Source organism: Pelobates fuscus, chromosome 1, assembly GCF_036172605.1.
Source record: "Pelobates fuscus isolate aPelFus1 chromosome 1, aPelFus1.pri, whole genome shotgun sequence".
Lineage (NCBI taxonomy): Eukaryota > Metazoa > Chordata > Amphibia > Anura > Pelobatidae > Pelobates > Pelobates fuscus.
Genome location: NC_086317.1, coordinates 107,459,947 through 107,482,925, shown reverse-complemented (window position 1 = coordinate 107,482,925; position 22,979 = coordinate 107,459,947). Strand labels below are relative to the sequence as shown.

Sequence of the window (22,979 nt, the reverse complement as noted above, 5' to 3'; positions counted from 1 at the left end):
GCCTTGTCTTAATTGCAACAATCAAACAAAAATTCACATTATTAGCCTCCCCAATTTTATGTGTAGAACTAACACAAACTAGACTACAAAACACAATCCTTTAGATGAAGTCCAGTAAACGATAGCAGACCTATTCTCCACACACTTGAAGACAAAATCTAAAGGGAGTTCATGCATTCCATGCTACTTAAGAAGCGCTAAGTACACATTTCTAGCATTGGAGTGCATCAAGTGTAGCAAAGCTTTCAACATCCTTGGTTAATGTATCATTTACTACATCTCTTATTTCTAGGAGTTTAACTATAAGATCCACGAAAAGCATTCAGAAATGATCTTTGCAATTTCTGCTCTTCTTTCAAGCTGTAGATTTCTAAAATTTGAACATGAGCCATTCGCTGACCTGGTCTACATTCCACGGATGTCACGGTGACCGCGTATAGCACGGACCGTGTCTAACCGCTAAAAAACACCAAAGCCAGACGAGGTGGCCGAGTGGTTAAGGCGATGGACTGCTAATCCATTGTGCTCTGCACGCATGGGTTCGAATCCCATCTTCGTCGACTTTTCTTCAAAGCTTTCTTGTAGAACTTTGCCAATTCATTTTGCCTTGTGTGGATGGATCACCTTATCGAATGACAACCGTCATCTTCTTGTAAATATCAGTCCATTTTAAAGGAGGATCCGTGGAACATTCACTATATAAATAAGCACGGATCCTTATTTATTTTAGATTTAATGCTGTAGCGGTTCCTCACCTGGGCAAAGAGAACTATATCATTTACTACATCTCTAAATTTCTAGGAGTTTAACTATCAGATCCACGAAAAGCATTCAGAAATGATCTTTGCAATTTCTACGTATCTCACGGTTTCTTGTAGAACTTTGCCAACTCATTTGCCCATGTGTGGATCACCTTATCGAATGACAACTGTCATCTTCTTGTAAATATGAGGCCATTTTAAAGGAGGATCCGTGGCACTTTCACTACATAAATAGACACGGATCCTTATTTATTTTAGATTTAATGTTGTTGCGGTTCCTCACCTGGGCAAAGAGAACAGTTTTCCCCCTGATATGTAGAGCTTAACCCTAAGCCTTGTCTTAATTGCAACAATCAAACAAAAATTCACATTATTAGCCTCCCCAATTTTATGTGTAGCACTAACACAAACTAGACTACAAAACACAATCCTTTAGATGAAGTCCAGTAAACGATAGCAGACCTATTCTCTACACACTTGAAGACAAAATCTAAAGGGAATTCATGCATTCCATGCTACTTAAGAAGCGCTAAGTACACATTTCTAGCATTGGAGTGCATCAAGTGTAGCAAAGCTTTCAACATCCTTGGTTAATGTATCATTTACTACATCTCTTATTTCTAGGAGTTTAACTATAAGATCCACGAAAAGCATTCAGAAATGATCTTTGCAATTTCTGCTCTTCTTTCAAGCTGTAGATTTCTAAAATTTGAACATGAGCCATTCGCTGACCTGGTCTACATTCCACGGATGTCACGGTGACCGCGTATAGCACGGACCGCGTCTAACCGCTAAAAAACACCAAAGCCAGACGAGGTGGCCGAGTGGTTAAGGCGATGGACTGCTAATCCTTTGTGCTCTGCACGCATGGGTTCGAATCCCATCTTCGTCGACTTTTCTTCAAAGCTTTCTTGTTGAACTTTGCCAATTCATTTTGCCTTGTGTGGATCACCTTATCGAATGACAACTGTCATCTTCTTGTAAATATCAGTCCATTTTAAAGGAGGATCCGTGGAACATTCACTATATAAATAAGCACGGATCCTTATTTATTTTAGATTTAATGCTGTAGCGGTTCCTCACCTGGGCAAAGAGAACTATATCATTTACTACATCTCTAAATTTCTAGGAGTTTAACTATCAGATCCACGAAAAGCATTCAGAAATGATCTTTGCAATTTCTACGTATCTCACGGTTTCTTGTAGAACTTTGCAAACTCATTTGCCCATGTGTGGATCACCTTATCGAATGACAACTTGTAAATATGAGGCCATTTTAAAGGAGGATCCGTGGCACTTTCACTACATAAATAGACACGGATCCTTATTTATTTTAGATTTAATGTTGTTGCGGTTTCTCACCTGGGCAAAGAGAACAGTTTTCCCCCTGATATGTAGAGCTTAACCCTAAGCCTTGTCTTAATTGCAACAATCAAACAAAAATTCACATTATTAGCCTCCCCAATTTTATGTGTAGAACTAACACATACTAGACTACAAAACACAATCCTTTAGATGAAGTCCAGTAAACGATAGCAGACCTATTCTCCACTCACTTGAAGACAAAATCTAAAGGGAATTCATGCATTCCATGCTACTTAAGAAGCGCTAAGTACACATTTCTAGCATTGGAGTGCATCAAGTGTAGCAAAGCTTTCAACATCCTTGGTTAATGTATCATTTACTACATCTCTTATTTCTAGGAGTTTAACTATAAGATCCACGAAAAGCATTCAGAAATGATCTTTGCAATTTCTGCTCTTCTTTCAAGCTGTAGATTTCTAAAATTTGAACATGAGCCATTCGCTGACCTGGTCTACATTCCACGGATGTCACGGTGACCGCGTATAGCACGGACCGCGTCTAACCGCTAAAAAACACCAAAGCCAGACGAGGTGGCCGAGTGTTTAAGGCGATGGACTGCTAATCCATTGTGCTCTGCACGCATGGGTTCGAATCCCATCTTCGTTGACTTTTCTTCAAAGCTTTCTTGTAGAACTTTGCCAATTCATTTTGCCTTGTGTGGATGGATCACCTTATCGAATGACAACTGTCATCTTCTTGTAAATATCAGTCCATTTTAAAGGAGGATCCGTGGAACATTCACTATATAAATAAGCACGGATCCTTATTTATTTTAGATTTAATGCTGTAGCGGTTCCTCACCTGGGCAAAGAGAACTATATCATTTACTACATCTCTAAATTTCTAGGAGTTTAACTATCAGATCCACGAAAAGCATTCAGAAATGATCTTTGCAATTTCTACGTATCTCACGGTTTCTTGTAGAACTTTGCCAACTCATTTGCCCATGTGTGGATCACCTTATCGAATGACAACTGTCATCTTCTTGTAAATATGAGGCCATTTTAAAGGAGGATCCGTGGCACTTTCACTACATAAATAGACACGGATCCTTATTTATTTTAGATTTAATGTTGTTGCGGTTCCTCACCTGGGCAAAGAGAACAGTTTTCCCCCTGATATGTAGAGCTTAACCCTAAGCCTTGTCTTAATTGCAACAATCAAACAAAAATTCACATTATTAGCCTCCCCAATTTTATGTGTAGAACTAACACAAACTAGACTACAAAACACAATCCTTTAGATGAAGTCCAGTAAACGATAGCAGACCTATTCTCCACACACTTGAAGAAAAAAAATCTAAAGGGAATTCATGCATTCCATGCTACTTAAGAAGCGCTAAGTACACATTTCTAGCATTGGAGTGCATCAAGTGTAGCAAAGCTTTCAACATCCTTGGTTAATGTATCATTTACTACATCTCTTATTTCTAGGAGTTTAACTATAAGATCCACGAAAAGCATTCAGAAATGATCTTTGCAATTTCTGCTCTTCTTTCAAGCTGTAGATTTCAAAAATTTGAACATGAGTCATTCGCTGACCTGGTCTACATTCCACGGATGTCACGGTGACCACGTATAGCACGGACCGCGTCTAACCGCTTAAAAGCACCAAAGCCAGACGAGGTGGCCGAGTGGTTAAGGCGATGGACTGCTAATCCATTGTGCTCTGCACGCATGGGTTCGAATCCCATCTTCGTCGACTTTTCTTCAAAGCTTTCTTGTAGAACTTTGCCAATTCATTTTGCCTTGTGTGGATGACCTTATCGAATGACAACTGTCATCTTCTTGTAAATATCAGTCCATTTTAAAGGAGGATCCGTGGAACATTCACTATATAAATAAGCACGGATCCTTATTTATTTTAGATTTAATGCTGTAGCGGTTCCTCACCTGGGCAAAGAGAACTATATCATTTACTACATCTCTAAATTTCTAGGAGTTTAACTATCAGATCCACGAAAAGCATTCAGAAATGATCTTTGCAATTTCTACGTATCTCACGGTTTCTTGTAGAACTTTGCCAACTCATTTGCCCATGTGTGGATCACCTTATCGAATGACAACTGTCATCTTCTTGTAAATATGAGGCCATTTTAAAGGAGGATCCGTGGCACTTTCACTACATAAATAGACACGGATCCTTATTTATTTTAGATTTAATGTTGTTGCGGTTCCTCACCTGGGCAAAGAGAACAGTTTTCCCCCTGATATGTAGAGCTTAACCCTAAGCCTTGTCTTAATTGCAACAATCAAACAAAAATTCACATTATTAGCCTCCCCAATTTTATGTGTATAACTAACACAAACTAGACTACAAAACACAATCCTTTAGATGAAGTCCAGTAAACGATAGCAGACCTATTCTCCACACACTTGAAGACAAAATCTAAAGGGAGTTCATGCATTCCATGCTACTTAAGAAGCGCTAAGTACACATTTCTAGCATTGGAGTGCATCAAGTGTAGCAAAGCTTTCAACATCCTTGGTTAATGTATCATTTACTACATCTCTTATTTCTAGGAGTTTAACTATAAGATCCACGAAAAGCATTCAGAAATGATCTTTGCAATTTCTGCTCTTCTTTCAAGCTGTAGATTTCTAAAATTTGAACATGAGCCATTCGCTGACCTGGTCTACATTCCACGGATGTCACGGTGACCGCGTATAGCACGGACCGCGTCTAACCGCTCAAAAGCACCAAAGCCAGACGAGGTGGCCGAGTGGTTAAGGCGATGGACTGCTAATCCATTGTGCTCTGCACGCATGGGTTCGAATCCCATCTTCGTCGACTTTTCTTCAAAGCTTTCTTGTAGAACTTTGCCAATTCATTTTGCCTTGTGTGGATGACCTTATCGAATGACAACTGTCATCTTCTTGTAAATATCAGTCCATTTTAAAGGAGGATCCGTGGAACATTCACTATATAAATAAGCACGGATCCTTATTTATTTTAGATTTAATGCTGTAGCGGTTCCTCACCTGGGCAAAGAGAACTATATCATTTACTACATCTCTAAATTTCTAGGAGTTTAACTATCAGATCCACGAAAAGCATTCAGAAATGATCTTTGCAATTTCTACGTATCTCACGGTTTCTTGTAGAACTTTGCCAACTCATTTGCCCATGTGTGGATCACCTTATCGAATGACAACTGTCATCTTCTTGTAAATATGAGGCCATTTTAAAGGAGGATCCGTGGCACTTTCACTACATAAATAGACACGGATCCTTATTTATTTTAGATTTAATGTTGTTGCGGTTCCTCACCTGGGCAAAGAGAACAGTTTTCCCCCTGATATGTAGAGCTTAACCCTAAGCCTTGTCTTAATTGCAACAATCAAACAAAAATTCACATTATTAGCCTCCCCAATTTTATGTGTAGAACTAACACAAACTAGACTACAAAACACAATCCTTTAGATGAAGTCCAGTAAACGATAGCAGACCTATTCTCCACACACTTGAAGACAAAATCTAAAGGGAGTTCATGCATTCCATGCTACTTAAGAAGCGCTAAGTACACATTTCTAGCATTGGAGTGCATCAAGTGTAGCAAAGCTTTCAACATCCTTGGTTAATGTATCATTTACTACATCTCTTATTTCTAGGAGTTTAACTATAAGATCCACGAAAAGCATTCAGAAATGATCTTTGCAATTTCTGCTCTTCTTTCAAGCTGTAGATTTCTAAAATTTGAACATGAGCCATTCGCTGACCTGGTCTACATTCCACGGATGTCACGGTGACCGCGTATAGCACGGACCGTGTCTAACCGCTAAAAAACACCAAAGCCAGACGAGGTGGCCGAGTGGTTAAGGCGATGGTCTGCTAATCCATTGTGCTCTGCACGCATGGGTTCGAATCCCATCTTCGTCGACTTTTCTTCAAAGCTTTCTTGTAGAACTTTGCCAATTCATTTTGCCTTGTGTGGATGGATCACCTTATCGAATGACAACCGTCATCTTCTTGTAAATATCAGTCCATTTTAAAGGAGGATCCGTGGAACATTCACTATATAAATAAGCACGGATCCTTATTTATTTTAGATTTAATGCTGTAGCGGTTCCTCACCTGGGCAAAGAGAACTATATCATTTACTACATCTCTAAATTTCTAGGAGTTTAACTATCAGATCCACGAAAAGCATTCAGAAATGATCTTTGCAATTTCTACGTATCTCACGGTTTCTTGTAGAACTTTGCCAACTCATTTGCCCATGTGTGGATCACCTTATCGAATGACAACTGTCATCTTCTTGTAAATATGAGGCCATTTTAAAGGAGGATCCGTGGCACTTTCACTACATAAATAGACACGGATCCTTATTTATTTTAGATTTAATGTTGTTGCGGTTCCTCACCTGGGCAAAGAGAACAGTTTTCCCCCTGATATGTAGAGCTTAACCCTAAGCCTTGTCTTAATTGCAACAATCAAACAAAAATTCACATTATTAGCCTCCCCAATTTTATGTGTAGCACTAACACAAACTAGACTACAAAACACAATCCTTTAGATGAAGTCCAGTAAACGATAGCAGACCTATTCTCTACACACTTGAAGACAAAATCTAAAGGGAATTCATGCATTCCATGCTACTTAAGAAGCGCTAAGTACACATTTCTAGCATTGGAGTGCATCAAGTGTAGCAAAGCTTTCAACATCCTTGGTTAATGTATCATTTACTACATCTCTTATTTCTAGGAGTTTAACTATAAGATCCACGAAAAGCATTCAGAAATGATCTTTGCAATTTCTGCTCTTCTTTCAAGCTGTAGATTTCTAAAATTTGAACATGAGCCATTCGCTGACCTGGTCTACATTCCACGGATGTCACGGTGACCGCGTATAGCACGGACCGCGTCTAACCGCTAAAAAACACCAAAGCCAGACGAGGTGGCCGAGTGGTTAAGGCGATGGACTGCTAATCCTTTGTGCTCTGCACGCATGGGTTCGAATCCCATCTTCGTCGACTTTTCTTCAAAGCTTTCTTGTTGAACTTTGCCAATTCATTTTGCCTTGTGTGGATCACCTTATCGAATGACAACTGTCATCTTCTTGTAAATATCAGTCCATTTTAAAGGAGGATCCGTGGAACATTCACTATATAAATAAGCACGGATCCTTATTTATTTTAGATTTAATGCTGTAGCGGTTCCTCACCTGGGCAAAGAGAACTATATCATTTACTACATCTCTAAATTTCTAGGAGTTTAACTATCAGATCCACGAAAAGCATTCAGAAATGATCTTTGCAATTTCTACGTATCTCACGGTTTCTTGTAGAACTTTGCCAACTCATTTGCCCATGTGTGGATCACCTTATCGAATGACAACTTGTAAATATGAGGCCATTTTAAAGGAGGATCCGTGGCACTTTCACTACATAAATAGACACGGATCCTTATTTATTTTAGATTTAATGTTGTTGCGGTTTCTCACCTGGGCAAAGAGAACAGTTTTCCCCCTGATATGTAGAGCTTAACCCTAAGCCTTGTCTTAATTGCAACAATCAAACAAAAATTCACATTATTAGCCTCCCCAATTTTATGTGTAGAACTAACACATACTAGACTACAAAACACAATCCTTTAGATGAAGTCTAGTAAACGATAGCAGACCTATTCTCCACTCACTTGAAGACAAAATCTAAAGGGAATTCATGCATTCCATGCTACTTAAGAAGCGCTAAGTACACATTTCTAGCATTGGAGTGCATCAAGTGTAGCAAAGCTTTCAACATCCTTGGTTAATGTATCATTTACTACATCTCTTATTTCTAGGAGTTTAACTATAAGATCCACGAAAAGCATTCAGAAATGATCTTTGCAATTTCTGCTCTTCTTTCAAGCTGTAGATTTCTAAAATTTGAACATGAGCCATTCGCTGACCTGGTCTACATTCCACGGATGTCACGGTGACCGCGTATAGCACGGACCGCGTCTAACCGCTAAAAAACACCAAAGCCAGACGAGGTGGCCGAGTGTTTAAGGCGATGGACTGCTAATCCATTGTGCTCTGCACGCATGGGTTCGAATCCCATCTTCGTTGACTTTTCTTCAAAGCTTTCTTGTAGAACTTTGCCAATTCATTTTGCCTTGTGTGGATGGATCACCTTATCGAATGACAACTGTCATCTTCTTGTAAATATCAGTCCATTTTAAAGGAGGATCCGTGGAACATTCACTATATAAATAAGCACGGATCCTTATTTATTTTAGATTTAATGCTGTAGCGGTTCCTCACCTGGGCAAAGAGAACTATATCATTTTCTACATCTCTAAATTTCTAGGAGTTTAACTATCAGATCCACGAAAAGCATTCAGAAATGATCTTTGCAATTTCTACGTATCTCACGGTTTCTTGTAGAACTTTGCCAACTCATTTGCCCATGTGTGGATCACCTTATCGAATGACAACTGTCATCTTCTTGTAAATATCAGTCCATTTTAAAGGAGGATCCGTGGAACATTCACTATATAAATAAGCACGGATCCTTATTTATTTTAGATTTAATGCTGTAGCGGTTCCTCACCTGGGCAAAGAGAACTATATCATTTACTACATCTCTAAATTTCTAGGAGTTTAACTATCAGATCCACGAAAAGCATTCAGAAATGATCTTTGCAATTTCTACGTATCTCACGGTTTCTTGTAGAACTTTGCCAACTCATTTGCCCATGTGTGGATCACCTTATCGAATGACAACTTGTAAATATGAGGCCATTTTAAAGGAGGATCCGTGGCACTTTCACTACATAAATAGACACGGATCCTTATTTATTTTAGATTTAATGTTGTTGCGGTTTCTCACCTGGGCAAAGAGAACAGTTTTCCCCCTGATATGTAGAGCTTAACCCTAAGCCTTGTCTTAATTGCAACAATCAAACAAAAATTCACATTATTAGCCTCCCCAATTTTATGTGTAGAACTAACACATACTAGACTACAAAACACAATCCTTTAGATGAAGTCCAGTAAACGATAGCAGACCTATTCTCCACTCACTTGAAGACAAAATCTAAAGGGAATTCATGCATTCCATGCTACTTAAGAAGCGCTAAGTACACATTTCTAGCATTGGAGTGCATCAAGTGTAGCAAAGCTTTCAACATCCTTGGTTAATGTATCATTTACTACATCTCTTATTTCTAGGAGTTTAACTATAAGATCCACGAAAAGCATTCAGAAATGATCTTTGCAATTTCTGCTCTTCTTTCAAGCTGTAGATTTCTAAAATTTGAACATGAGCCATTCGCTGACCTGGTCTACATTCCACGGATGTCACGGTGACCGCGTATAGCACGGACCGCGTCTAACCGCTAAAAAACACCAAAGCCAGACGAGGTGGCCGAGTGTTTAAGGCGATGGACTGCTAATCCATTGTGCTCTGCACGCATGGGTTCGAATCCCATCTTCGTTGACTTTTCTTCAAAGCTTTCTTGTAGAACTTTGCCAATTCATTTTGCCTTGTGTGGATGGATCACCTTATCGAATGACAACTGTCATCTTCTTGTAAATATCAGTCCATTTTAAAGGAGGATCCGTGGAACATTCACTATATAAATAAGCACGGATCCTTATTTATTTTAGATTTAATGCTGTAGCGGTTCCTCACCTGGGCAAAGAGAACTATATCATTTACTACATCTCTAAATTTCTAGGAGTTTAACTATCAGATCCACGAAAAGCATTCAGAAATGATCTTTGCAATTTCTACGTATCTCACGGTTTCTTGTAGAACTTTGCCAACTCATTTGCCCATGTGTGGATCACCTTATCGAATGACAACTGTCATCTTCTTGTAAATATGAGGCCATTTTAAAGGAGGATCCGTGGCACTTTCACTACATAAATAGACACGGATCCTTATTTATTTTAGATTTAATGTTGTTGCGGTTCCTCACCTGGGCAAAGAGAACAGTTTTCCCCCTGATATGTAGAGCTTAACCCTAAGCCTTGTCTTAATTGCAACAATCAAACAAAAATTCACATTATTAGCCTCCCCAATTTTATGTGTAGAACTAACACAAACTAGACTACAAAACACAATCCTTTAGATGAAGTCCAGTAAACGATAGCAGACCTATTCTCCACACACTTGAAGACAAAATCTAAAGGGAATTCATGCATTCCATGCTACTTAAGAAGCGCTAAGTACACATTTCTAGCATTGGAGTGCATCAAGTGTAGCAAAGCTTTCAACATCCTTGGTTAATGTATCATTTACTACATCTCTTATTTCTAGGAGTTTAACTATAAGATCCACGAAAAGCATTCAGAAATGATCTTTGCAATTTCTGCTCTTCTTTCAAGCTGTAGATTTCTAAAATTTGAACATGAGCCATTCGCTGACCTGGTCTACATTCCACGGATGTCACGGTGACCGGGTATAGCACGGACCGCGTCTAACCACTAAAAAACACCAAAGCCAGACGAGGTGGCCGAGTGGTTAAGGCGATGGAATGCTAATCCATTGTGCTCTGCACGCATGGGTTCGAATCCCATCTTCGTCGACTTTTCTTCAAAGCTTTCTTGTAGAACTTTGCCAATTCATTTTGCCTTGTGTGGATCACCTTATCGAATGACAACTGTCATCTTCTTGTAAATATCAGTCCATTTTAAAGGAGGATCCGTGGAACATTCACTATATAAATAAGCACGGATCCTTATTTATTTTAGATTTAATGCTGTAGCGGTTCCTCACCTGGGCAAAGAGAACTATATCATTTACTACATCTCTAAATTTCTAGGAGTTTAACTATCAGATCCACGAAAAGCATTCAGAAATGATCTTTGCAATTTCTACGTATCTTACGGTTTCTTGTAGAACTTTGCCAACTCATTTGCCCATGTGTGGATCACCTTATCGAATGACAACTGTCATCTTCTTGTAAATATGAGGCCATTTTAAAGGAGGATCCGTGGCACTTTCACTACATAAATAGACACGGATCCTTATTTATTTTAGATTTAATGTTGTTGCGGTTCCTCACCTGGGCAAAGAGAACAGTTTTCCCCCTGATATGTAGAGCTTAACCCTAAGCCTTGTCTTAATTGCAACAATCAAACAAAAATTCACATTATTAGCCTCCCCAATTTTATGTGTAGAACTAACACAAACTAGACTACAAAACACAATCCTTTAGATGAAGTCCAGTAAACGATAGCAGACCTATTCTCCACACACTTGAAGACAAAATCTAAAGGGAATTCATGCATTCCATGCTACTTAAGAAGCGCTAAGTACACATTTCTAGCATTGGAGTGCATCAAGTGTAGCAAAGCTTTCAACATCCTTGGTTAATGTATCATTTACTACATCTCTTATTTCTAGGAGTTTAACTATAAGATCCACGAAAAGCATTCAGAAATGATCTTTGCAATTTCTGCTCTTCTTTCAAGCTGTAGATTTCTAAAATTTGAACATGAGCCATTCGCTGACCTGGTCTACATTCCACGGATGTCACGGTGACCGCGTATAGCACGGACCGCGTCTAACCGCTAAAAAACACCAAAGCCAGACGAGGTGGCCGAGTGGTTAAGGCGATGGACTGCTAATCCATTGTGCTCTGCACGCATGGGTTCGAATCCCATCTTCGTCGACTTTTCTTCAAAGCTTTCTTGTAGAACTTTGCCAATTCATTTTGCCTTGTGTGGATCACCTTATCGAATGACAACTGTCATATTCTTGTAAATATCAGTCCATTTTAAAGGAGGATCCGTGGAACATTCACTATATAAATAAGCACGGATGCTTATTTATTTTAGATTTAATGCTGTAGCGGTTCCTCACCTGGGCAAAGAGAACTATATCATTTACTACATCTCTAAATTTCTAGGAGTTTAACTATCAGATCCACGAAAAGCATTCAGAAATTATCTTTGCAATTTCTACGTATCTCACGGTTTCTTGTAGAACTTTGCCAACTCATTTGCCCATGTGTGGATCACCTTATCGAATGACAACTGTCATCTTCTTGTAAATATGAGGCCATTTTAAAGGAGGATCCGTGGCACTTTCACTACATAAATAGACACGGATCCTTATTTATTTTAGATTTACTGTTGTTGCGGTTCCTCACCTGGGCAAAGAGAACAGTTTTCCCCCTGATATGTAGAGCTTAACCCTAAGCCTTGTCTTAATTGCAACAATCAAACAAAAATTCACATTATTAGCCTCCCCAATTTTATGTGTAGAACTGACACAAACTAGACTACAAAACACAATCCTTTAGATGAAGTCCAGTAAAAGATATCAGACCTATTCTCCACACACTTGAAGACAAAATCTAGAGGGAATTCATGCATTCCATGCTACTTAAGAAGCGCTAAGTACACATTTCTAGCATTGGAGTGCATCAAGTCTAGCAAAGCTTTCAACATCCTTGGTTAATGTATCATTTACTACATCTCTTATTTCTAGGAGTTTAACTATAAGATCCACGAAAAGCATTCAGAAATGATCTTTGCAATTTCTGCTCTTCTTTCAAGCTGTAGATTTCTAAAATTTGAACATGAGCCATTCGCTGACCTGGTCTACATTCCACGGATGTCACGGTGACCGCGTATAGCACGGACCGTGTCTAACCGCTAAAAAACACCAAAGCCAGACGAGGTGGCCGAGTGGTTAAGGCGATGGACTGCTAATCCATTGTGCTCTGCACGCATGGGTTCGAATCCCATCTTCGTCGACTTTTCTTCAAAGCTTTCTTGTAGAACTTTGCCAATTCATTTTGCCTTGTGTGGATGGATCACCTTATCGAATGACAACCGTCATCTTCTTGTAAATATCAGTCCATTTTAAAGGAGGATCCGTGGAACATTCACTATATAAATAAGCACGGATCCTTATTTATTTTAGATTTAATGCTGTAGCGGTTCCTCACCTGGGCAAAGAGAACTATATCATTTACTACATCTCTAAATTTCTAGGAGTTTAACTATCAGATCCACGAAAAGCATTCAGAAATGATCTTTGCAATTTCTACGTATCTCACGGTTTCTTGTAGAACTTTGCCAACTCATTTGCCCATGTGTGGATCACCTTATCGAATGACAACTGTCATCTTCTTGTAAATATGAGGCCATTTTAAAGGAGGATCCGTGGCACTTTCACTACATAAATAGACACGGATCCTTATTTATTTTAGATTTAATGTTGTTGCGGTTCCTCACCTGGGCAAAGAGAACAGTTTTCCCCCTGATATGTAGAGCTTAACCCTAAGCCTTGTCTTAATTGCAACAATCAAACAAAAATTCACATTATTAGCCTCCCCAATTTTATGTGTAGCACTAACACAAACTAGACTACAAAACACAATCCTTTAGATGAAGTCCAGTAAACGATAGCAGACCTATTCTCTACACACTTGAAGACAAAATCTAAAGGGAATTCATGCATTCCATGCTACTTAAGAAGCGCTAAGTACACATTTCTAGCATTGGAGTGCATCAAGTGTAGCAAAGCTTTCAACATCCTTGGTTAATGTATCATTTACTACATCTCTTATTTCTAGGAGTTTAACTATAAGATCCACGAAAAAGCATTCAGAAATGATCTTTGCAATTTCTGCTCTTCTTTCAAGCTGTAGATTTCTAAAATTTGAACATGAGCCATTCGCTGACCTGGTCTACATTCCACGGATGTCACGGTGACCGCGTATAGCACGGACCGCGTCTAACTGCTAAAAAACACCAAAGCCAGACGAGGTGGCCGAGTGGTTAAGGCGATGGACTGCTAATCCATTGTGCTCTGCACGCATGGGTTCGAATCCCATCTTCGTCGACTTTTCTTCAAAGCTTTCTTGTTGAACTTTGCCAATTCATTTTGCCTTGTGTGGATCACCTTATCGAATGACAACTGTCATCTTCTTGTAAATATCAGTCCATTTTAAAGGAGGATCCGTGGAACATTCACTATATAAATAAGCACGGATCCTTATTTATTTTAGATTTAATGCTGTAGCGGTTCCTCACCTGGGCAAAGAGAACTATATCATTTACTACATCTCTAAATTTCTAGGAGTTTAACTATCAGATCCACGAAAAGCATTCAGAAATGATCTTTGCAATTTCTACGTATCTCACGGTTTCTTGTAGAACTTTGCCAACTCATTTGCCCATGTGTGGATCACCTTATCGAATGACAACTTGTAAATATGAGGCCATTTTAAAGGAGGATCCGTGGCACTTTCACTACATAAATAGACACGGATCCTTATTTATTTTAGATTTAATGTTGTTGCGGTTTCTCACCTGGGCAAAGAGAACAGTTTTCCCCCTGATATGTAGAGCTTAACCCTAAGCCTTGTCTTAATTGCAACAATCAAACAAAAATTCACATTATTAGCCTCCCCAATTTTATGTGTAGAACTAACACATACTAGACTACAAAACACAATCCTTTAGATGAAGTCCAGTAAACGATAGCAGACCTATTCTCCACTCACTTGAAGACAAAATCTAAAGGGAATTCATGCATTCCATGCTACTTAAGAAGCGCTAAGTACACATTTCTAGCATTGGAGTGCATCAAGTGTAGCAAAGCTTTCAACATCCTTGGTTAATGTATCATTTACTACATCTCTTATTTCTAGGAGTTTAACTATAAGATCCACGAAAAGCATTCAGAAATGATCTTTGCAATTTCTGCTCTTCTTTCAAGCTGTAGATTTCTAAAATTTGAACATGAGCCATTCGCTGACCTGGTCTACATTCCACGGATGTCACGGTGACCGCGTATAGCACGGACCGCGTCTAACCGCTAAAAAACACCAAAGCCAGACGAGGTGGCCGAGTGTTTAAGGCGATGGACTGCTAATCCATTGTGCTCTGCACGCATGGGTTAGAATCCCATCTTCGTTGACTTTTCTTCAAAGCTTTCTTGTAGAACTTTGCCAATTCATTTTGCCTTGTGTGGATGGATCACCTTATCGAATGACAACTGTCATCTTCTTGTAAATATCAGTCCATTTTAAAGGAGGATCCGTGGAACATTCACTATATAAATAAGCACGGATCCTTATTTATTTTAGATTTAATGCTGTAGCGGTTCCTCACCTGGGCAAAGAGAACTATATCATTTACTACATCTCTAAATTTCTAGGAGTTTAACTATCAGATCCACGAAAAGCATTCAGAAATGATCTTTGCAATTTCTACGTATCTCACGGTTTCTTGTAGAACTTTGCCAACTCATTTGCCCATGTGTGGATCACCTTATCGAATGACAACTGTCATCTTCTTGTAAATATGAGGCCATTTTAAAGGAGGATCCGTGGCACTTTCACTACATAAATAGACACGGATCCTTATTTATTTTAGATTTAATGTTGTTGCGGTTCCTCACCTGGGCAAAGAGAACAGTTTTCCCCCTGATATGTAGAGCTTAACCCTAAGCCTTGTCTTAATTGCAACAATCAAACAAAAATTCACATTATTAGCCTCCCCAATTTTATGTGTAGAACTAACACAAACTAGACTACAAAACACAATCCTTTAGATGAAGTCCAGTAAACGATAGCAGACCTATTCTCCACACACTTGAAGACAAAACCTAAAGGGAATTCATGCATTCCATGCTACTTAAGAAGCGCTAAGTACACATTTCTAGCATTGGAGTGCATCAAGTGTAGCAAAGCTTTCAACATCCTTGGTTAATGTATCATTTACTACATCTCTTATTTCTAGGAGTTTAACTATAAGATCCACGAAAAGCATTCAGAAATGATCTTTGCAATTTCTGCTCTTCTTTCAAGCTGTAGATTTCTAAAATTTGAACATGAGCCATTCGCTGACCTGGTCTACATTCCACGGATGTCACGGTGACCGGGTATAGCACGGACCGCGTCTAACCACTAAAAAACACCAAAGCCAGACGAGGTGGCAGAGTGGTTAAGGCGATGGAATGCTAATCCATTGTGCTCTGCACGCATGGGTTCGAATCCCATCTTCGTCGACTTTTCTTCAAAGCTTTCTTGTAGAACTTTGCCAATTCATTTTGCCTTGTGTGGATCACCTTATCGAATGACAACTGTCATCTTCTTGTAAATATCAGTCCATTTTAAAGGAGGATCCGTGGAACATTCACTATATAAATAAGCACGGATCCTTATTTATTTTAGATTTAATGCTGTAGCGGTTCCTCACCTGGGCAAAGAGAACTATATCATTTACTACATCTCTAAATTTCTAGGAGTTTAACTATCAGATCCACGAAAAGCATTCAGAAATGATCTTTGCAATTTCTACGTATCTTACGGTTTCTTGTAGAACTTTGCCAACTCATTTGCCCATGTGTGGATCACCTTATCGAATGACAACTGTCATCTTCTTGTAAATATGAGGCCATTTTAAAGGAGGATCCGTGGCACTTTCACTACATAAATAGACACGGATCCTTATTTATTTTAGATTTAATGTTGTTGCGTTTCCTCACCTGGGCAAAGAGAACAGTTTTCCCCCTGATATGTAGAGCTTAACCCTAAGCCTTGTCTTAATTGCAACAATCAAACAAAAATTCACATTATTAGCCTCCCCAATTTTATGTGTAGAACTAACACAAACTAGACTACAAAACACAATCCTTTAGATGAAGTCCAGTAAACGATAGCAGACCTATTCTCCACACACTTGAAGACAAAATCTAAAGGGAATTCATGCATTCCATGCTACTTAAGAAGCGCTAAGTACACATTTCTAGCATTGGAGTGCATCAAGTGTAGCAAAGCTTTCAACATCCTTGGTTAATGTATCATTTACTACATCTCTTATTTCTAGGAGTTTAACTATAAGATCCACGAAAAGCATTCAGAAATGATCTTTGCAATTTCTGCTCTTCTTTCAAGCTGTAGATTTCTAAAATTTGAACATGAGCCATTCGCTGACCTGGTCTACATTCCACGGATGTCACGGTGACCGCGTATAGCACGGACCGCGTCTAACCGCTAAAAAACACCAAAGCCAGACGAGGTGGCCGAGTGGTTAAGGCGATGGACTGCTAATCCATTGTGCTCTGCACGCATGGGTTCGAATCCCATCTTCGTCGACTTTTCTTCAAAGCTTTCTTGTAGAACTTTGCCAATTCATTTTGCCTTGTGTGGATCACCTTATCGAATGACAACTGTCATATTCTTGTAAATATCAGTCCATTTTAAAGGAGGATCCGTGGAACATTCACTATATAAATAAGCACGGATCCTTATTTATTTTAGATTTAATGCTGTAGCGGTTCCTCACCTGGGCAAAGAGAACTATATCATTTACTACATCTCTAAATTTCTAGGAGTTTAACTATCAGATCCACGAAAAGCATTCAGAAATTATCTTTGCAATTTCTACGTATCTCACGGTTTCTTGTAGAACTTTGCCAACTCATTTGCCCATGTGTGGATCACCTTATCGAATGACAACTGTCATCTTCTTGTAAATATGAGGCCATTTTAAAGGAGGATCCGTGGCACTTTCACTACATAAATAGACACGGATCCTTATTTATTTTAGATTTACTGTTGTTGCGGTTCCTCACCTGGGCAAAGAGAACAGTTTTCCCCCTGATATGTAGAGCTTAACCCTAAGCCTTGTCTTAATTGCAACAATCAAACAAAAATTCACATTATTAGCCTCCCCAATTTTATGTGTAGAACTGACACAAACTAGACTACAAAACACAATCCTTTAGATGAAGTCCAGTAAAAGATATCAGACCTATTCTCCACACACTTGAAGACAAAATCTAGAGGGAATTCATGCATTCCATGCTACTTAAGAAGCGCTAAGTACACATTTCTAGCATTGGAGTGCATCAAGTCTAGCAAAGCTTTCAACATCCTTGGTTAATGTATCATTTACTACATCTCTTATTTCTAGGAGTTTAACTATAAGATCCACGAAAAGCATTCAGAAATGATCTTTGCAATTTCTGCTCTTCTTTCAAGCTGTAGATTTCTAAAATTTGAACATGAGCCATTCGCTGACCTGGTCTACATTCCACGGATGTCACGGTGACCGCGTATAGCACGGACCGTGTCTAACCGCTAAAAAACACCAAAGCCAGACGAGGTGGCCGAGTGGTTAAGGCGATGGACTGCTAATCCATTGTGCTCTGCACGCATGGGTTCGAATCCCATCTTCGTCGACTTTTCTTCAAAGCTTTCTTGTAGAACTTTGCCAATTCATTTTGCCTTGTGTGGATGGATCACCTTATCGAATGACAACCGTCATCTTCTTGTAAATATCAGTCCATTTTAAAGGAGGATCCGTGGAACATTCACTATATAAATAAGCACGGATCCTTATTTATTTTAGATTTAATGCTGTAGCGGTTCCTCACCTGGGCAAAGAGAACTATATCATTTACTACATCTCTAAATTTCTAGGAGTTTAACTATCAGATCCACGAAAAGCATTCAGAAATGATCTTTGCAATTTCTACGTATCTCACGGTTTCTTGTAGAACTTTGCCAACTCATTTGCCCATGTGTGGATCACCTTATCGAATGACAACTGTCATCTTCTTGTAAATATGAGGCCATTTTAAAGGAGGATCCGTGGCACTTTCACTACATAAATAGACACGGATCCTTATTTATTTTAGATTTAATGTTGTTGCGGTTCCTCACCTGGGCAAAGAGAACAGTTTTCCCCCTGATATGTAGAGCTTAACCCTAAGCCTTGTCTTAATTGCAACAATCAAACAAAAATTCACATTATTAGCCTCCCCAATTTTATGTGTAGCACTAACACAAACTAGACTACAAAACACAATCCTTTAGATGAAGTCCAGTAAACGATAGCAGACCTATTCTCTACACACTTGAAGACAAAATCTAAAGGGAATTCATGCATTCCATGCTACTTAAGAAGCGCTAAGTACACATTTCTAGCATTGGAGTGCATCAAGTGTAGCAAAGCTTTCAACATCCTTGGTTAATGTATCATTTACTACATCTCTTATTTCTAGGAGTTTAACTATAAGATCCACGAAAAGCATTCAGAAATGATCTTTGCAATTTCTGCTCTTCTTTCAAGCTGTAGATTTCTAAAATTTGAACATGAGCCATTCGCTGACCTGGTCTACATTCCACGGATGTCACGGTGACCGCGTATAGCACGGACCGCGTCTAACTGCTAAAAAACACCAAAGCCAGACGAGGTGGCCGAGTGGTTAAGGCGATGGACTGCTAATCCATTGTGCTCTGCACGCATGGGTTCGAATCCCATCTTCGTCGACTTTTCTTCAAAGCTTTCTTGTTGAACTTTGCCAATTCATTTTGCCTTGTGTGGATCACCTTATCGAATGACAACTGTCATCTTCTTGTAAATATCAGTCCATTTTAAAGGAGGATCCGTGGAACATTCACTATATAAATAAGCACGGATCCTTATTTATTTTAGATTTAATGCTGTAGCGGTTCCTCACCTGGGCAAAGAGAACTATATCATTTACTACATCTCTAAATTTCTAGGAGTTTAACTATCAGATCCACAAAAAGCATTCAGAAATTATCTTTGCAATTTCTACGTATCTCACGGTTTCTTGTAGAACTTTGCCAACTCATTTGCCCATGTGTGGATCACCTTATCGAATGACAACTTGTAAATATGAGGCCATTTTAAAGGAGGATCCGTGGCACTTTCACTACATAAATAGACACGGATCCTTATTTATTTTAGATTTAATGTTGTTGCGGTTTCTCACCTGGGCAAAGAGAACAGTTTTCCCCCTGATATGTAGAGCTTAACCCTAAGCCTTGTCTTAATTGCAACAATCAAACAAAAATTCACATTATTAGCCTCCCCAATTTTATGTGTAGAACTAACACATACTAGACTACAAAACACAATCCTTTAGATGAAGTCCAGTAAACGATAGCAGACCTATTCTCCACTCACTTGAAGACAAAATCTAAAGGGAATTCATGCATTCCATGCTACTTAAGAAGCGCTAAGTACACATTTCTAGCATTGGAGTGCATCAAGTGTAGCAAAGCTTTCAACATCCTTGGTTAATGTATCATTTACTACATCTCTTATTTCTAGGAGTTTAACTATAAGATCCACGAAAAGCATTCAGAAATGATCTTTGCAATTTCTGCTCTTCTTTCAAGCTGTAGATTTCTAAAATTTGAACATGAGCCATTCGCTGACCTGGTCTACATTCCACGGATGTCACGGTGACCGCGTATAGCACGGACCGCGTCTAACCGCTAAAAAACACCAAAGCCAGACGAGGTGGCCGAGTGTTTAAGGCGATGGACTGCTAATCCATTGTGCTCTGCACGCATGGGTTCGAATCCCATCTTCGTTGACTTTTCTTCAAAGCTTTCTTGTAGAACTTTGCCAATTCATTTTGCCTTGTGTGGATGGATCACCTTATCGAATGACAACTGTCATCTTCTTGTAAATATCAGTCCATTTTAAAGGAGGATCCGTGGAACATTCACTATATAAATAAGCACGGATCCTTATTTATTTTAGATTTAATGCTGTAGCGGTTCCTCACCTGGGCAAAGAGAACTATATCATTTACTACATCTCTAAATTTCTAGGAGTTTAACTATCAGATCCACGAAAAGCATTCAGAAATGATCTTTGCAATTTCTACGTATCTCACGGTTTCTTGTAGAACTTTGCCAACTCATTTGCCCATGTGTGGATCACCTTATCGAATGACAACTGTCATCTTCTTGTAAATATGAGGCCATTTTAAAGGAGGATCCGTGGCACTTTCACTACATAAATAGACACGGATCCTTATTTATTTTAGATTTAATGTTGTTGCGGTTCCTCACCTGGGCAAAGAGAACAGTTTTCCCCCTGATATGTAGAGCTTAACCCTAAGCCTTGTCTTAATTGCAACAATCAAACAAAAATTCACATTATTAGCCTCCCCAATTTTATGTGTAGAACTAACACAAACTAGACTACAAAACACAATCCTTTAGATGAAGTCCAGTAAACGATAGCAGACCTATTCTCCACACACTTGAAGACAAAATCTAAAGGGAATTCATGCATTCCATGCTACTTAAGAAGCGCTAAGTACACATTTCTAGCATTGGAGTGCATCAAGTGTAGCAAAGCTTTCAACATCCTTGGTTAATGTATCATTTACTACATCTCTTATTTCTAGGAGTTTAACTATAAGATCCACGAAAAGCATTCAGAAATGATCTTTGCAATTTCTGCTCTTCTTTCAAGCTGTAGATTTCTAAAATTTGAACATGAGCCATTCGCTGACCTGGTCTACATTCCACGGATGTCACGGTGACCGCGTATAGCACGGACCGCGTCTAACCGCTAAAAAACACCAAAGCCAGACGAGGTGGCCGAGTGGTTAAGGCGATGGACTGCTAATCCATTGTGCTCTGCACGCATGGGTTCGAATCCCATCTTCGTCGACTTTTCTTCAAAGCTTTCTTGTAGAACTTTGCCAATTCATTTTGCCTTGTGTGGATCACCTTATCGAATGACAACTGTCATCTTCTTGTAAATATCAGTCCATTTTAAAGGAGGATCCGTGGAACATTCACTATATAAATAAGCACGGATCCTTATTTATTTTAGATTTAATGCTGTAGCGGTTCCTCACCTGGGCAAAGAGAACTATATCATTTACTACATCTCTAAATTTCTAGGAGTTTAACTATCAGATCCACGAAAAGCATTCAGAAATTATCTTTGCAATTTCTACGTATCTCACGGTTTCTTGTAGAACTTTGCCAACTCATTTGCCCATGTGTGGATCACCTTATCGAATGACAACTGTCATCTTCTTGTAAATATGAGGCCATTTTAAAGGAGGATCCGTGGCACTTTCACTACATAAATAGACACGGATCCTTATTTATTTTAGATTTACTGTTGTTGCGGTTCCTCACCTGGGCAAAGAGAACAGTTTTCCCCCTGATATGTAGAGCTTAACCCTAAGCCTTGTCTTAATTGCAACAATCAAACAAAAATTCACATTATTAGCCTCCCCAATTTTATGTGTAGAACTGACACAAACTAGACTACAAAACACAATCCTTTAGATGAAGTCCAGTAAAAGATATCAGACCTATTCTCCACACACTTGAAGACAAAATCTAGAGGGAATTCATGCATTCCATGCTACTTAAGAAGCGCTAAGTACACATTTCTAGCATTGGAGTGCATCAAGTGTAGCAAAGCTTTCAACATCCTTGGTTAATGTATCATTTACTACATCTCTTATTTCTAGGAGTTTAACTATAAGATCCACGAAAAGCATTCAGAAATGATCTTTGCAATTTCTGCTCTTCTTTCAAGCTGTAGATTTCTAAAATTTGAACATGAGCCATTCGCTGACCTGGTCTACATTCCACGGATGTCACGGTGACCGCGTATAGCACGGACCGCGTCTAACCGCTAAAAAACACCAAAGCCAGACGAGGTGGCCGAGTGGTTAAGGCGATGGACTGCTATTCCATTGTGCTCTGCACGCATGGGTTCGAATCCCATCTTCGTCGACTTTTCTTCAAAGCTTTCTTGTAGAACTTTGCCAATTCATTTTGCCTTGTGTGGATGGATCACCTTATCGAATGACAACTGTCATCTTCTTGTAAATATCAGTCAATTTTAAAGGAGGATCCGTGGAACATTCACTATATAAATAAGCACGGATCCTTATTTATTTTAGATTTAATGCTGTAGTGGTTCCTCACCTGGGCAAAGAGAACTATATCATTTACTACATCTCTAAATTTCTAGGAGTTTAACTATCAGATCCACGAAAAGCATTCAGAAATGATCTTTGCAATTTCTACGTATCTCACGGTTTCTTGTAGAACTTTGCCAACTCATTTGCCCATGTGTGGATCACCTTATCGA

The 22,979-nt window shown here is 39.1% G+C and overlaps 11 non-coding genes across 11 annotated transcripts; all 11 read left to right on the top strand.

Annotated features, from left to right (window-relative positions):
- The first annotated feature begins 478 nt into the window (after positions 1-478).
- On the top strand, positions 479-560 carry TRNAS-GCU (transfer RNA serine (anticodon GCU)). The gene has a single exon. It is a non-coding gene; the product is annotated as a tRNA-Ser (tRNA).
- A 3,185-nt stretch (positions 561-3,745) lies between these two features.
- Positions 3,746-3,827, top strand: TRNAS-GCU (transfer RNA serine (anticodon GCU)). Its single transcript has one exon. It is a non-coding gene; the product is annotated as a tRNA-Ser (tRNA).
- A 1,007-nt stretch (positions 3,828-4,834) lies between these two features.
- TRNAS-GCU (transfer RNA serine (anticodon GCU)) lies at positions 4,835-4,916 on the top strand. The gene has a single exon. It is a non-coding gene; the product is annotated as a tRNA-Ser (tRNA).
- A 6,733-nt stretch (positions 4,917-11,649) lies between these two features.
- TRNAS-GCU (transfer RNA serine (anticodon GCU)) lies at positions 11,650-11,731 on the top strand. The gene has a single exon. It is a non-coding gene; the product is annotated as a tRNA-Ser (tRNA).
- Positions 11,732-12,738: 1,007 nt separating this feature from the next.
- TRNAS-GCU (transfer RNA serine (anticodon GCU)) lies at positions 12,739-12,820 on the top strand. The gene has a single exon. It is a non-coding gene; the product is annotated as a tRNA-Ser (tRNA).
- A 1,012-nt stretch (positions 12,821-13,832) lies between these two features.
- TRNAS-GCU (transfer RNA serine (anticodon GCU)) lies at positions 13,833-13,914 on the top strand. The gene has a single exon. It is a non-coding gene; the product is annotated as a tRNA-Ser (tRNA).
- Positions 13,915-17,093: 3,179 nt separating this feature from the next.
- Positions 17,094-17,175, top strand: TRNAS-GCU (transfer RNA serine (anticodon GCU)). Its single transcript has one exon. It is a non-coding gene; the product is annotated as a tRNA-Ser (tRNA).
- A 1,007-nt stretch (positions 17,176-18,182) lies between these two features.
- Positions 18,183-18,264, top strand: TRNAS-GCU (transfer RNA serine (anticodon GCU)). The gene has a single exon. It is a non-coding gene; the product is annotated as a tRNA-Ser (tRNA).
- A 1,011-nt stretch (positions 18,265-19,275) lies between these two features.
- Positions 19,276-19,357, top strand: TRNAS-GCU (transfer RNA serine (anticodon GCU)). Its single transcript has one exon. It is a non-coding gene; the product is annotated as a tRNA-Ser (tRNA).
- Positions 19,358-21,447: 2,090 nt separating this feature from the next.
- Positions 21,448-21,529, top strand: TRNAS-GCU (transfer RNA serine (anticodon GCU)). Its single transcript has one exon. It is a non-coding gene; the product is annotated as a tRNA-Ser (tRNA).
- A 1,007-nt stretch (positions 21,530-22,536) lies between these two features.
- Positions 22,537-22,618, top strand: TRNAS-GCU (transfer RNA serine (anticodon GCU)). Its single transcript has one exon. It is a non-coding gene; the product is annotated as a tRNA-Ser (tRNA).
- Positions 22,619-22,979: the final 361 nt, after the last annotated feature.